Here is a 16,691-nt window from a genome sequence, read left to right on the forward strand (position 1 = left end):
AGTTTTATGATCCAATTCAAAGCAAAACACCAAACAATATTCTTCTAATTTCGACTCTAGCATTCACACCTTATGTAACAAGCCTTGATGTTTTAGTGACAAGTCTAAACTTTTATAAGAACCCTAATATCTTAGACCTTTTCTTATTAAGAGTTGACATTAATGATCAAAATTATGATGTTTTGAATGATCAATAATGTACTCTATGTCTAAATGCATTATTAATTAGTTGTCTACTCTAGTTTAGGTTCTAATATTGTTTCCAATAATTAGAAACCCACAAATATGCAATCAATAATTATCATGCAGTTAAAACAAGAATGAAACACAAGAGTAATCAAAAAGAATTATATTGAATAGTGAATTCACATACAATTAAGAATACATTACATCCAATCCCCGTGAATGAGGGAATTAGCTACTCCTAGACATACTGAACACAAGATTGATGTTGAAATTGAATGCCTTCAACCTTCAAAATGCCCTTCTATCTACAAGTGTAGAGATATCAAGTTTCTTTTTCTTCGAGTGTGTTTTTGGCCTATGTCAGACCCTCAATTTATAGACCTTCATAATTGGACTAGGCCTAAATTTTGGATTTGATTTTGTACTTGAACAATTATAATAGATAATCTTATATATATATATATATATATATATATATATATATATATATACACACACACACACACATACACTAGTACAAAAATTATGTTTTACATCAGTTTTATATGGTTTATTACATCCGTTTTAGACCCGATGTAGTAATTAGTGATGTAATAAATTTAACACTCTTGACATCGGTTACGGAACAACCGATGTAAGACATGATATTAGAAAAAAAAATACAAATATTCCAGTGCTCCAACTAGCAATCTTAACAGAAAAAGATCCATCCAAACATTCACAACACAAATTCATCTGGAAGCATTTACAGAGGGCAATCTTTAGCAGAAGATAATCAAATCAAAATTTTAAATTTTCACAAATATTTTAACTTTTAATAGATATGAAGAACAAAGCAACAACAAATTTCACTCGAAGTCTTTCAACATGAACAATAATCCCTATGGAAAATTAACACTTATGATGAAACAAACAATAATGACGTTAAACAAAGTAGCAGCAACATCGAACAGAACAATAGTGGCATCGAACGGAGCAACGACGACGACTGGAGCAGATGCAGCGACGATGATGACGAATGAGCAGATCCAATTACGACGAAGACGAACGAAGCAGATTTGGCAGCGGTGGCGAATAACATAACAAATCTAATAGCGGCGACGACGAGCGAAGTAGATCCGACAACAACGATGATGAACAAAGCAAATCTAGCAACGAGCAAAACAGATCTAGCAGAAACGTGGTCGAGCAAAGTAGATCTGGTAACTCCAACGATGAGCGAAGTAAAGCGGAGCACCACCGACACCGAGCAAACCATTGTCGGAGTGAGGAGCAACGAGGGTGAGCAGACCAACAGTGCCGAACAAAGACTTGAGAGCAAAACGAAAATCCAAAGATGAATATGAAGAGGAAGGAAGTTACGTTGCGGGAGAAGATTTGGGGCTTCAATGGAGAGTAGAGATTTGAAGAAGAAGAAAAAAACGAGAACTGCGTTGGTGTGAGAGAGTATTTGAGTTTTTTAACCCAATGTTACATCGGTTTCAGTTACAATTGATGTAATATTCGTTTATTTAATTAAGAAGTTGCCATCGCATTGTTATTACATCATTTTTAACTAAACTTATGTAATATATTGTTGTTAAAAGGTAATTTTGCACTAGTGATATATATATATATATATATATATATATATATATATATCTCTTTTAATCTTCAAAGATTCCATATCTTTGATATATTTTTCAAATCTTATGATTTGTAATTGAAGTAACCAACTTTGTGGATAACTGATATTGTTGATAATCTTTGATTTGTCAATATTCCACTTATTATGTTGATAATTTTCCCAAATCTCTTTAATTTCCACTTATTTGAAAAATATATCCCCATCGTTTATCTTTTCCACTTTTATTGAATAAAACCTGAAATATTAAATAAAATCCAAAAATAAAATAACAATTCAACGTAAAAATAAATAAAATAAAAACATGATAATGTAGAATTTTGAACATTTTTTGGAAACTCTTTGAGAATGAGTGATTCATACTATACTTTTTTTTGTGAGTTAACTAAACAATTTGAGGGCTTTGATTTTGTTGTTTTCTTTGTTAATTTAGTTCTAGCTAACTTGTTACCTAGTATTTTGTTGGTCTTGTTTCTTGTGTAGGAAAAATGGCAATTTCATCTGACGCCTCAAATTCCAAGGATGATAAACCTATATTGACTCAAAAACCTTAAAAACCATCCTTAGTGGAACTTCTCAAAGAGATGGAAGTATCTAAGAAGGAAAGTGAAAGACACCTAAGGAGAACATTCAAAGATTAGAGATGGACAAGGTCGAGAGGGAGGCTAGAAGAAGGAGGTCTCATTCACCCTATATGAAGAAGAATAGAGACATAGTGGAAGGAGAAGAGATAGGCACATTCCAACAAGGAAGCCACCAACCAACTTGGAGATTCTCAAGTTCTATGGAGACGATGACCCATATGTGTACTTAGAATGGAAGGCCAAAGTGGACCAAATTCTTAATGTGTACCCACTAGAGGAGTTAAAGCAAGTAGATACCATTGTAGTATAATTTGAGGGATTTGCCATGATATGGTGGCATAAGGCTTGTATCGATAATTACCAAGGGTCATCCACAACTTCTTGGATGGATTTGAAACATTTTATGCGGGTTAAATTTGTTCCTTTCTACTATATGAGGGAGCCCTTTTTGAAGCTCTGAAGGCTTCAACAAAATTTCATGTGTGTGAATGACTACTCCAAACAAAATGGACTATTTTTTTCTTAAGGTTAGTTTGGTGACGAATCCAATGAAGCCAAAGTAGCTAGATTTGTTAATGGGCTTATAATATTTTAGTAACCAATATTTTTTTATTTTGTAAATTGATATCTAAATTGGTCACGATAGTGACTAACAACTTTTGATTACTAAAATTGGTTACTAATGAAGTATTGTTTTGTAGTGAAAAGCTTACAACCAAATTAAAAAAATTCATTCCTTCATTCACTTAGAACAAGGGTTTAGCAACCAATATAATAAAAGCTACCACGTCCCAAAATGAAAAACCCTAAACCCATCACTTCAAATTTTTTTTTATAATTTTATATTCAAAAATTAAAAAATGTAATAAATTTAAATTATTTAATCTAATCAAAATATTTAAAAAACTAAATAATTTAAAATAGAAATTATCCAAACTCATCCGAACAAAAGGTAAAAAATTTATTTCTTTATTTTTGAGTTTTATAGAATGAAATGGTATATATATTTTTTAATCTTTTATTTTCAATAATTTTCTATTTATTTAACGTGAATATTTGAGTTTCTTTCTCCAATTTAGAGAACTTGAAATATAACTCAATAAATGAGGACTCTGGAAATTTTGACTTCTAAAAAAGATTTTAAAAACAAAAATTGAATAAAGTATTATTTTGTATTTGAATAATGTATTTCTATTACAAATAATACAAAAAAAAATTATACAAATAACTAGAAAAACCACAAATCTTCTTCACATGATGTCTAAGTAAGCATTTAACTTAGCATGTAAAAGTCAAACCAAATTATACCTATTATACAAAAGTGGTCAATTGTTTTCAATTATATTAAATTCGAAATTGGCAATACCTATAGTATGATAAAAAAAATCAATGATGAACTAGCTCGTAACTAATATTATTTTACATGCCAATGTTTAGTGACACAATTAAATATTAAATTTTATTTTTCAACTAAAAACAATAAACATTTAGCAACCATTAAATTTTTGGATCTTAATATAACATTTAACCATAAATCCTAACCCTTAAATTCTAAACTCTAAACACAGACATCTAATGCAATTTTAAAAATATTGAATTTAGTGACCAAAACAAATCGGTTGTTAAATGATGTGTTCAATATATAGCGACCGCCACATATCGGTCACAGATTGATACGTTAAAAACACTACATTTAGCGACCAAATAATTTTGAGTCGCTAATTACCATGTAATAAATATCTAGTGACCACCAAGTTTTCGGTCGCTAACTATAAAATTATACATATTTAGCGACCACCATACTTTCGGTCACTGATTCATGCATTAAAAACATTTTAGTTAGCGACCAAATATTTTTCAGTCATTACTCATCATAGAAAACATATTTAGCGACCACCACGATTTCAGTCGCTAATGCAAAATTTTATTCGGTCACTAATGTGGTTGCTAAACGGTCTACATTCATTTGTATAAATATAACCACCGATTTAGCGAGTAAATTTTAGCAACTATATGTTAAGGTCAGTATTTCAGTCGCTGATTAAATTTATGTAAGTACAATAGTATTTTGTCGCTATTCACAAATTGCAACACAAATCATTCAGTGGCTAATTTGGTCGTAGATAGCAACCTATATTTTTCGGTCGCTAATTTTGACCGCTAAAACATTAATTTCTAGTAGTGTATAAAAATCAAATAAATAGGAATCACTAAGGGTGTGTTTGGATGAGGTAATTTAAGAGGATAATTCATTTATTTGGAGAATTTGAATTTCTTCTAAGTAAAATGACTTGTTTAGATGAAGGAATTATAAGGGAATTGAAATTGAGTAATTTTAAGAAGGTAATTCAAATCACTAAAGTAGTAGAATTTGAAATTCACTAAAAAAGGAAGTTGAAATTTCACAATTTGTTAAATTTCTCATTGTTCAAGATTAGATGTGTCAATTTGGCTCAGATAACCAAGACAAGTCAGGCCAGTCCGACGACATACATGGGTTGGGCCGACCTGACGATCAAAATAGACCCAACGACAAAGACGGGTCAGGCGAGTCGACAATCAAGACGGGTTAGGCAAGATTGACTACCAAAACGTGCTAGATGACCCAGACGGGCTAGGTGGGTTAGATGACCCAAACATGCCCAATGATCAAGAAGCATTGGGCCAGCTTGAAGACCCACACGGGTCGGATGGGCACAACAACTCAACCGGGTCGGGCAGGCACGACGACCCAAATGGGTCGAGCGAGCTCGACAACCAAGACGGCTTGGCGAGATCCACAACCAAGACAGGTCGGGTGGGCTGGGTCAATGACCTTAACGGGCCTAACGGACCCAATGACCCAAACGGGCGTCACCGGTCCAACGACCCAAACGGACCTGACCGACCTGATGATTCAAACATGCCTATTTGCCTGACTATCCTAATAGGCTTGACCGGCCCAATGATCTAAACGAACCTGACTGGCCTGATGACCATAACGAACTAGACGAGCTCAACAATGTAGACGGGCCGGGTCGAGTCGAAGACCTTAATTTGACCGAATTTAAATATTTTAAGTTGACAATTATATTTTTAAAATTTAATTTCAAAATTTATATATTAAAATAAGTACTATTAAAATGAAATGTTATCTCATAAGATAAATTCAATTATTTTATCTAAACAAGAAATTGAAATGTAAGGTATTTTAATTACTCTATCCAAACAAATTATTTAAAAAATGAAGGAAATTCAATTGCAAGAATTTCAAATTCTTAGTATTGTTGAAATGCTTCATCCAAACACAAGGTAAAGATTGAAGAATATCTCAATAAAATCAATTGTGAACAGATTTTGTTACTTCAATTATAAAAGTCAAGTACAAATTTCAAGCCCAGTTCAATTCGAGCAAACTCGCCCATATCCTATAAATACAAGGCTTGACAGAGTTAGAAAGACATACCTTTGGAGCATAGGAGACTAACTCTAAGAGGGATACGTTAGAGGCTTATTCTAGAGGCTGGGCACATTCATCTTTATGCTTTTCTAGAGTTCAGAATGTATAGGAGTAACTAAATCCCTAATTAATGAGGTTGGACGTAATGTATCTTAACTCTTTGTGATTTTTACTAATCAATATATTTATTTTCCATCATTCTTGTTTTAACTACATCTTTATTGTCTGCATATTTGGTAGTACTTGTTGATTGATAAATACTTTGGGAAACCTGATTATAATAGAACAACTAATAGATTTCACATGCAAGACGTAGATGTAAAACAATTAGTCATTTATAACATCAGAATTTTCAACTTAATGCGATTTTATAATAAAAATTTCTAAAACATTAGGGTTTTTATTATTAAAGTTTAGACTCGTTGTTGAGACATTAGGGCTTGTTACATATGGTGTGAATGTTAGAGAAGGAATTAAGAGTATATTATTTGGTATTTTTGCATTGAATTGGATCATGAAACCTAACAACGATGAAGTCTTTACCATATATTTCTTAAATCAATTTAATTGCTTTCTACAATTTTAGAATTTTTTTATAATCAATACTATTTTATTAGTGAATGAACATAATTTTTATGAACAACGGAAGTTTCTGTGGAAAACAATATCTGGACTTATTCACTTTATTGCTTGTACAATTTGGAACATTTTCTAATTTTGTAACATCATACTATATGGAAATATTGATCAAGCAAATGGTTTGTGTAATGGTATAAGGTTGCAAGTCAATCGTTTGGGAAAAGTACTATATTTGCTACAGTAATTACAAGCAAAAATACTGGTGATAAGATATTTATTCCAAGAATGAACTTAGTCCCTTATGATTCAAGTTGCCTTTCAAGTTTTAGAGGAGATAATAGTCGATATCACCAGTGTAGGAAGGGCTTTTGGCCTCGGTCATTTTCGTCATTTTGCCTCGGTTTTAGACCCGAGACATATTGAGATGAGACCAAAAGGAGGAACCTTTGATCTCGGTTGCAAAGGACCGGAGCCATAGAGGGACTTTTTTGCTTCGAGTATATGAGAACCAAAGCCATCTTCATGCACCAACTGCGCCACCAGCCACCGCTCCACCAACCATTGCGCCACCAACCTGCAACAACGCACAGAACAACAGCGTCACCGGCACGCAGTCCACCATGGAGGGTCTCAATGCCATCGGCAGAGGTCGCGGCGGAGGCACCCGCGGCTGAGAAGGCTTCACCCTCGATCTGGTGAGCGGCGGCGGAGGCTTCGTCGGATGAGAGAGTGTCGTAGTGTTTGGAGAGTACGGAGGGGAACAAGCAGCGACGCATCCTTCTCTTCCTTCCTCGCCGCTTTCTCCTCCATGTCAAAAGTTCCAAGCCAAACCCTAGCTCCGTTCTTCTTCGGATCCCTTATCTCCGCCGTGAACTTCCCCCATGGCCTGCGCCTCACACCTCGGTAATGCTTCCATGCCGGTGGTGCGTGGACATGACGTGCCACCGTAGCAATTGCGTCCTCACTGTGGAAAACAATGTTCTAGAGGAAGAGAAAGAGCACCCACACGTGAACCAGAGGAGAAAAAATTGGGTTGGCAGCAGCGGAGAGAGAGAGTTATAGAGGCGCGGAGAAGAAGAAGGGGTTTCACGAAATTGAAACCCTAAATAAACCCTATGGCTTCAGTTCCTTTAACAACCGAAGCCATATACCCCTTTTTGGCTTTGGGTCTTCTGGACCGAGGCATATAATTCTCTTTGGCACCGATTTTGGGCGAACCAAGGCCTATAGCTCTCTTTGGCTTCGGGTGTTAGCTGAACCGAGGCATAAAACTTGGCTGGAATTGCAAAAATGCCACCGCGCCATTATATGCTTCAATTCCTGGCCAACCGAAGCATATAAGGCGAGGTAAAAAGGAAATTCTGCACTAGTGTATGTAGATAATTTCGATATGTTTATGTTTTGCAATGACAATAAACAAGTGTCAAGCCCAATATTTGTTTAAAGTTGAACTTTATCTTTCACGTTTAGTATTTACATAAACAATTTTACGTGGCAATATCAAGAGTCAAATAAAAGAAATGATTAAAAATAATAACCATTGAAGAAGATGGCCAATTAAGCATTTCAATTTTAAATGTTGTCTAAAAATAATATTTAAAAATCTTTAAAACAAAGTCGTGCTAAACTTCATCATCAATAATAGATAACAAATTCTTACTTAATTCATTCAATTTCTTTTATGTACCTCATGTATGTTTTTACCTAATTTAGAAAAAATGCAATACAAATCATTGAAGATAGATATCTTTTATACATGATCAATAAATTATTGTAGACAACATCTTCAAATAGTTCGTTTTATTATTTATTATCTGTTATGATAAGATTGCTACTTCATTCCTATAAACACAATATAAATTTTATAATTATTAAATTAGGGTCAAAGTACTAATTAATGGACAACACAAGTTAGGAAGATAATAAATATAATTAAGTTGAAGAAGGTGAAAGTCAATCTACCGTACAAAGCCTAATAAGTATAAGCTAAATACCTTAAAAATATATAAAAAATATAGAAGGAAGAAAAGAGAAAAGAAAAGGTGTTTTACATCTAAATCTTCTTCTTTACTTCCCATTCTCTCTCACCCCCCTAGGGATGTCAACGGGGCGGGTAGGGTACGGGTAGTAGCTCCCTCGTACCCTACCTGTTGGATAAATATCCGCCCCATACTCGTACCCATATCCGTCGAGTATCCGTTATGCGGGTACCCGCCTATTTTTTTTTCATATCTGCGGGTATCCATGGGTACCCGTGGGTATTTACAAAATTATTTAAAAAACAAATATTTAATCCTAAATTCAAATAAAATAAAATAAAATACATCATTGTCATAAATTTAAAATAAAGTTCAAATAAAATCAAGTTCATACAAGTCCAAATAATTATAAAAGTAAATATAAAATGATGTTCAACACAATGAAAATTCTTTAATTAGTATTTTTCCAATTGATTCCTAAAAAATAAACAAAATAAACAAATAATAAACCTCAATTGTCACGTGCCAAACATTCTTATTTTGATTCCATCATTTAACAACAAGCGTACCATAAACGTCATTGTCTATATAGAATTTGATGTATATGTCCAATTTCAAATAAATGAAGTACTTGGAAGAAGACAACGTATCAATAAATGAAGTTCGAAGAATGAAGACAGAAGACAAATGTGCAACTTAAGAAAATTAGGCTAGAATATTTTTTACTAATATTAATATATATATATATATATATACATATATACATATATATACATGTACATATATGTATATATACATGTACATATATGTATATACATATATGTACATGTATATATACATATATGTATATATATATTATATATAGATGTATATATATGTATATAGATGTATATATATGTATATATATACATATATATATATATATATATATATATATATATGTATATACATATACATATGTATAGATCTACATACATATATATACATCTATATATATATATATATATATATATATATATGTATGTATATATATACATATGTATATAAATAATATGAGGATATTTTTGTGAATTAAAGTGTAGCGGGTACGGGTATCCACGGGTACGGATACTATGATACCCGTATCCGCGCCGTTAACATGCGGGTATCAAAAATACCCGTACCCGTGGGTAGCAGGTATCCATTTTTAATATTCATTTCCTATTCGTTGCGGGTTTTATCAACAGATACCCGCGGGTACGGATTTTTTTGACATCCCTACCCCCCCCCCACCCTTAACTACAATAGGTTAATTTTTTCATAATATTGTATAATTGATTTTTTTTCATTTATAAATCTTCTTATATTGTTTACTCTCGTATTCTCATTATAAATGCATGGAGAATATACATTAACTATTGTTAATAAATAATTCACCCCTCTTTTATGACTATTTCCTTTAACGGCTCTCCCTTATACCTTTTATATTCGTACTTAGCATTTTCATCTCTCACTTTTTTTTTTCATAACACAACAAATTGGACACTCATTTAACATTATCCTTCACCATTTTTCTCCAGCCTTAAATGTTGCTTCACTCTCACGTCACTGTAAAACAAGAAAAGAAAAAAAAGATCAACTTGGACATATAAACAATCTATATATACACATGCAAGTTTCATTTTGTTTTTGCAACACTCATTACTTTCTAGAGCATATATTTAAGAACCTAGCAACCTCTTTTGTGTTAGCGTTCTCTCTATGGAAGCTAAAACTAAGCTATGGTTAGTTTTATCTTTTGTTTATTTGGCTTCAAAATGCATGCAACAAATGTCCATGGAGAATCAGAAGTGCCTTTCCCTTTTATCTTTGGAGATTCTCTATCTGATGCTGGAAATAACAACAATCAACAATCTCCCAACAACTACAAAGTCCAATTACATACCATATGGTATTGACTTCCCATCAGGTCCAACCGGAAGATTTACCAATGGAAAAACCACAATTGACCTAATCGGTATGTAACATTATTAACCATGCTTAAGAGTTTAATTAATTTAGTATATAAATTTTTTTTGTTATAAAGAGTTTTATCACATATTGAAATATTTTATCGTATGACATATATGATTAGTGAGTAATGTAACCTATTGAATCACCTAAATTACTTAACTAGGAAAATTTTAAAAAATTTACAAAAGTAGTTAAGTCCTGCAAGGGCTCACGACTTAGTACGAAGAAATCGTGGCCCCTACAAACGATTTTTGTTGGTCCACTCTCCGACCAATTGACTTAAAGGAAATTGTGTGTAGAGAGCACGATTTTTTCATGGTGAGTCATGAACCCGTGCATGACTTTTTTTTTTTAAATTTGCCTAATTCAGTAATTTCGGCTTCAAATTTGCCTAGTTTTTAAACCCTCAAACTGATAAATAAAAATTTCCAAACACAGACATACTTTTGTATTTAGCTCACTAATTAGTGCTTAACTGTTAATGCAGCTCAACATCTAGGATTTGAGGGTTTCATCCCACCATATGTAAACATTAATGGCTCAGACATACTTAAGGGTGTGAACTATGCATCAAGAGAAGTTGGATTTCCCAAAACCGATATAGAAATTGTATTATTGCATTAACAAAAATGCTTCGAATATTAGTCTTTTGAAAATAGTTTTATTTATTTGGAACAAAATATCTTATATTAAAGTTGGTGAGAATATATATATATGTATATGTGTATATATATATATATATATATATATATATATATATATATATATATATATATATATATATATATATATATATATATATATATATATATATATATATATATATATATTTTGAGTATATATAAGAAAGTTGAATATCAAATAAGGAAGAAACCCATAAATTTATTATCTTAAAGTTTTGGATTAGAGATAGTGTTAATTCTTTATGTGGGACAGATTCATGTCTCATTTAGTGTTGTATGTCATCATCGATAAGATTTATTGGTATTATCATAGTGGAAAGTTTCTCTTGATAACTAACTCACACAAATTTATAAACTCATAATCTTAAGATTGTGAGTTGAAATTGATTTCAATACTTTATATGTAAGTTGCTTTCATCTCTCATTCAACATATATGTCTTTCCCTTAATCCTTCACTATTAGAAAACCCATCGGAAGTAGTGTAAATAAGCAAAAGTAACCCTTGGCTGAATAGTTGATTTTGTATATGATCAAATTCTTATTGATATGCAAAGTAGGAGTCAGGCTTTTAAATTATAGTTGCTTGCCCACAATGTTATACATTACTCAGTTGGCCTCAACCTTGGAGATTTTGGCAAAGCTGAGCAACATCTTAACAAGTGTTTGTATTATATCAATATAGGTAGTGATTACATAAACAATTACTTCCTTTCAAGTTACATCTATACCCTTCAAGATTATTCCAACATTCTTGTTAATCAATTCTCTCAAAATATACAGGTATTTTACATTTTTTTTCTATGTTTTTTTTATCTCTTTTGTCTTACAAATTGGCACGTTTAGGCAATTGTCTTATTATTTGATGTTGTGAGTATAAAAAAGTATTGTGTTTGGGGCAAGAAAATTTGTGTTAGTTGGAATAGGTCGCATTGGTTACACTCCAAATGTCATCTCCAAGAATAGAAAAAATGGATCTTATTGTGATGAAGAGAGGAACAATGTTGCGTTCATGTTCAACGCAAAGCTCAAATCTCTCGTGGATCAATTCAATACCAACTTCTCTTCTAATTCCAAATTCATCTTCATTAACAGCACAGCCCTAGAAAGTTCCCTTGGTATAATAACTGATATTTAATTAAAGAAAAACTAAAAACATAGATATATTCAAAATTTGGTTTTCTTTCTATTGTAGGCAAATTTGCCTTCGTAATTACAAAAATGGACAAATTTTTAAAAAATTATGCATTTAGGCAAATCGTGTCGTCCTCATACGTTTTCATTCAAAGAAATCGTGCACCCCAACACGTTTTCCTTGGTACGGGAGAGTCAACAGATCAGATTAAGAAATCGTGTGGGTACCAAACGTTTTCATAACAAATTCGTTGGGGGTCAGACGTTTTCAAGCAGAAAACGTTAAGGGGCACACATTTTTTATTGGTAATTGATTACTGGATTATGTAATCGATTACCAATCGTGAGGTCACAAAAATGGTTCAGCAACACCAGCAGTGTTTATGGTAGCGTCACTATCTCATGTGATTACATTGTACACAACTACGATGATCCTAACAAGGATGACACTGCCATTATTGATCCAATTGCAATTGTTTATATAGTTGGTGCTATTGATAACATCTGTTAAAACTATTCCCCCTTCCCTTAGTACATGATTATACATCATAAACATCATAACCATCGGCCAAATTCATTGTGGTGTGCATGTGTGCTTGAATTAAATAATAAAAGTATTTACTATTTATTTCTTTAATTCATTTTATAATCATGAAACTAATATTTTTTTAGGGCACATTATTTTTTGTCTGAGTTTAAAAACTAATTACAATATTTAGTGAAAACATGTGACAAATAGTATTAAAAGCATGATATCATATGTAGGTTGACACTGAAGTGATCATGACTCCTTGATTCTTTTGATATGCTGGACATAAATATACTCGATCAATTTTTGAAAGTTGCTCAATACATGAAGTGTTCAACTGTGACAATAGAATATACAATCAAATAGATAGAGACAAAATCGAAAGATAGCATGCAAAAAGTAATAAAAAAACCACAAAAACGTTTGTAATCGATTACATGATTTGCTAATCGATTACTAATAAAAAAATGTGTGTCCCCTAACGTTTTTTGTTTGAAAACGTCTGGCCCCCTAACGATTTTGTTATGAAAACGTTTGGCACCCACACGATTTCTTAATCTGACCCGTTGACTCTCCCAAACCAAGGAAAACGTATTGGTAGTACACGATTTCTTTGGATGAAAACGTGTGGGGACAGCACGATTTGCCTAAATGCGTAATTTTTTAAAAATTTTCCCATTTTTGTAATAACAAAGGCAAATTTGCCTACAATTGAAAAAAAACCTCAAAATATGTTTACACATATTATCTTCTCATGATGTTTCATGTTTCACTGTTTCAAATGCTTCTTGTTGCTCCACGATGAAGAATGGTTTGTGTATTCCTAATAAAACACCATGCAAGAATAGAACCTCGTACCTATTCTGGGATCAATTCCATCCCACTGAGTCTGTAAATCGAATCATTGCGATGAATTCATACAATGGTTCTAATCCAGCTTTTACTTACTCTATGGATATCAAGCACCTTGTTCACTCCTGAATCATTCAGTTTTAATTTCGAAGAACAATATCATGTAATAATAATTTGAACTCAAATGAATAATAGTGTTGTTAAACACATCAAAATATATTGCTATTTTTCTTTGTTCCTGCCACCAGCAAAAAGTATTTACATCTTAACCTTATTCTTTTTTATCAAAATTACAACAACATTAAACTTATAGGTGAATAGTCCATTTAACATAATTAAGATAACATTATTAAATAATTAATTTTTTTTACTTAACCTTTAAATCCTATACTTACTCGAATATCCTGTTATTGTTTTATTTCTACACGTCAATGTTTAAATACATTTGTACTAAAATATAATGTATAAAAGGTTAGAAGGAAGCCATAACTTATGATTGAAAATATTTTTAAACATAAATAATTTAATAAAGGGCTACATATTTTTCTATTCAGGAAAAATGGGTAAAGTTTTTATTTTGATTAAAAAGAATATTTACTTTTAAACATATAAAATAAACTGTAATATTTTTTATCATTTGATCGAATCCAATCTTATAAGGCCCAATTATTTTTTTCCTAATGTTTAAGGGCTGACCTTAAATCTATTGGGCCTAAAGGCTGGCTCATAGGGTGCCAAGGCCCTAAAGCAACCTAGCCCCTCTTATTTCTGCTTACTTGCCAAAAATCAGTACTCTCACACTCCCCTTTTCTCTCCACAAAACCTCTGCTAGGGTTTGGATCTCGGCCATCTTCAAGCTAGCTCAATCTCATTCTCTAAGTCACGTAAGTTGCTCCTTAGCTCATATTAGTTCGTCCCCAGTCACATTTTCGTAATTCTAGTTAGGGTTTTGGGGTAACCCCGTTCCTGTTTTGTTTCATCGTTAGTTTTTAGCTTCTTGGCCTGTCCTTAGAATTGTTGTGCTCACTGGTTGCGTATACGAGTCATTTGGCTAGCTCTTTCCAGGTAAGGGAAGTTAGGGTTCACTTGTGTATTACGTTTTTCTACTTGCTTTACTGCTATTTCACTATTGTATGGTTTGTGTGTTGCTGCGAGCTTATGAAATGCCTTATTGTGCTATTTGGATTATGTTTGTTGGGCTGTTGCATGAGAGAACAGTGGTGAGCACTGGTTTTCTAGCCCAAGCGAGCACGTCTCGCCCAAACGAGGCTAATAGAGGCTCGTCCTGGTTTTTTGCGCGAACTGTCGCTTAAGCGACGAGTCTCCGTTTTAAGCGAGGTGCAGTCTCGCTCAGGCGAGGAGGGCTCGCCTAAGTGAGAGATCGCAGGAAGCCACTGTTCCTCTTTTTGAGTTCTCGCCTAGGCGAAAGGAGCTCGCCTGAGCGAGAGAACCCTCTTGCCTAAGCAAGACCTTTCTGCTTGAGCGAGGAGTTGGGCGAAAGTGTGTACTGGTTCTGTTACTTCTCTATTCTTGGATGAATGTCACATGTTTGGTTGGATTATTATGTTAAATCATGTTTTGAGCAAAGTTGCATGTATGGAATGGTTCATGGAATTAACATGATGAGTTTGGTATGGTTTTGGTATGAAATATGAATGAAGGTTAGGTATAAATATTGACATGAGATTGGTATGCATGACAAGTACATATTTGGATGGTGAGACATGATTTTGAAGTGGTTAGGCTGTAATTCCACGATAGTTTCGTGACGGTGCCTCATTTTGGTTATGGTGTAATTCCATGGGTCGCTAGGTGAGATCTCATGGTGGGGCCTCAGTTGGTCATGACGTAATTCCATGACCCCTGTTAGTGGGAGTTCATGGTGGTTCCTCATTTATATAATTTAGGAAGGATTCAAGGTAAGGATTGCATCCTGACACTCTAATGAGTCAGTTAGTCTCACATAGAATGTACTGACTCAAGTGGTGAGAGTAGCAGTAGGCCTAAAACACTCTAAGGGCTAATCTTGTGGGTGGGGGATGTAACACTGGAACAATTAGCCCGGTAGAGCAGTAAAGGCCACTACAAGTGTAAGCATCTGTTGAATTCGACTAATTATATGTATTTAGATGATTCGTGTCTCGAGTCTTAGTGTATTGTGTGCAGGGCATAACATGATTGGTTGACATATGCATTTTGGATTATGAAGGTGTATATAACTGTATGCTAAATTGTTTTCTGCTCTAACTTACCCTTTTGTTTGTTGTATGTTCTGTTTGTGTGGTTTTCTCCTTTTGCGATGATCATCAATTTATTGATGTGAGCAGATGCGAGAAATCCTTGTGGTCAACAGGGGAATGGTGACTCCGCTGCATAGCCCGCCTAGGTTGGATTCGCTTATTTGGGCTTTTCTTTTAGGGCTATGGCCCATGTATTGTCTCGTCATCGGGCTTTATTTTGAAATACTATTAATCCCTTATTAGACTTTGTTAATGGCATCGTGGTGTGCCCTAGTTCACTCTGGTTTCTTTTGGGATAACTGTAAGGAGTAGTGGTTATACTCTATGACTAGTGTCTTATATTATTTTGTGTGACGTTGCATTTATTTAAGGTTAGTTTTTAAATGGCACGTTAAAAACCTACTATTAATCGAATTGGTTTAGTTTGAATTTAATAAAAAAATCATAGATCTAACCCACAACACATAAAACTTAAGTTATTTAATTAATATTAACTTTAATAGCTTTGTTCAGCTTTTATTTCTTTTAATTTTGATTTATAATTATTAACTAAAACAAAAGATAAAAAATTATATTGAATTTATATATATATATATATATATATATATATATATATATATATATATATATATATATTAATTAGTAACCAATTCTAGTGATCAAAAGTTGTTAGTCACTATTGTAACTAATTTAGAAACCAATTTAAAAATTTAAAAATTATTAGTTACTAAAATAGTTACTATTATAAATAAAAAATTATAATTGGCCACTAAATTTAGAAACTAAGTCATTTTGGTAGTAAAAATCTAGAGCTAATTTTTAGTAATCGATTTCCTTTGGTAGTCAAAACTATAGTAGTTAATTTTAAAGAC

The 16,691-nt window shown here is 32.9% G+C and overlaps 1 pseudogene; it reads left to right on the forward strand.

Annotated features, from left to right (window-relative positions):
• The first annotated feature begins 10,149 nt into the window (after window positions 1-10,149).
• LOC114170333 (GDSL esterase/lipase At4g18970-like) lies at window positions 10,150-13,708 on the forward strand (annotated as a pseudogene).
• Window positions 13,709-16,691: the final 2,983 nt, after the last annotated feature.

Source organism: Vigna unguiculata, chromosome 11 (genome assembly GCF_037176805.1).
Source record: "Vigna unguiculata cultivar grain cowpea cultivar isolate G323 ecotype 2 chromosome 11, ASM3717680v1, whole genome shotgun sequence".
Lineage (NCBI taxonomy): Eukaryota > Viridiplantae > Streptophyta > Magnoliopsida > Fabales > Fabaceae > Vigna > Vigna unguiculata.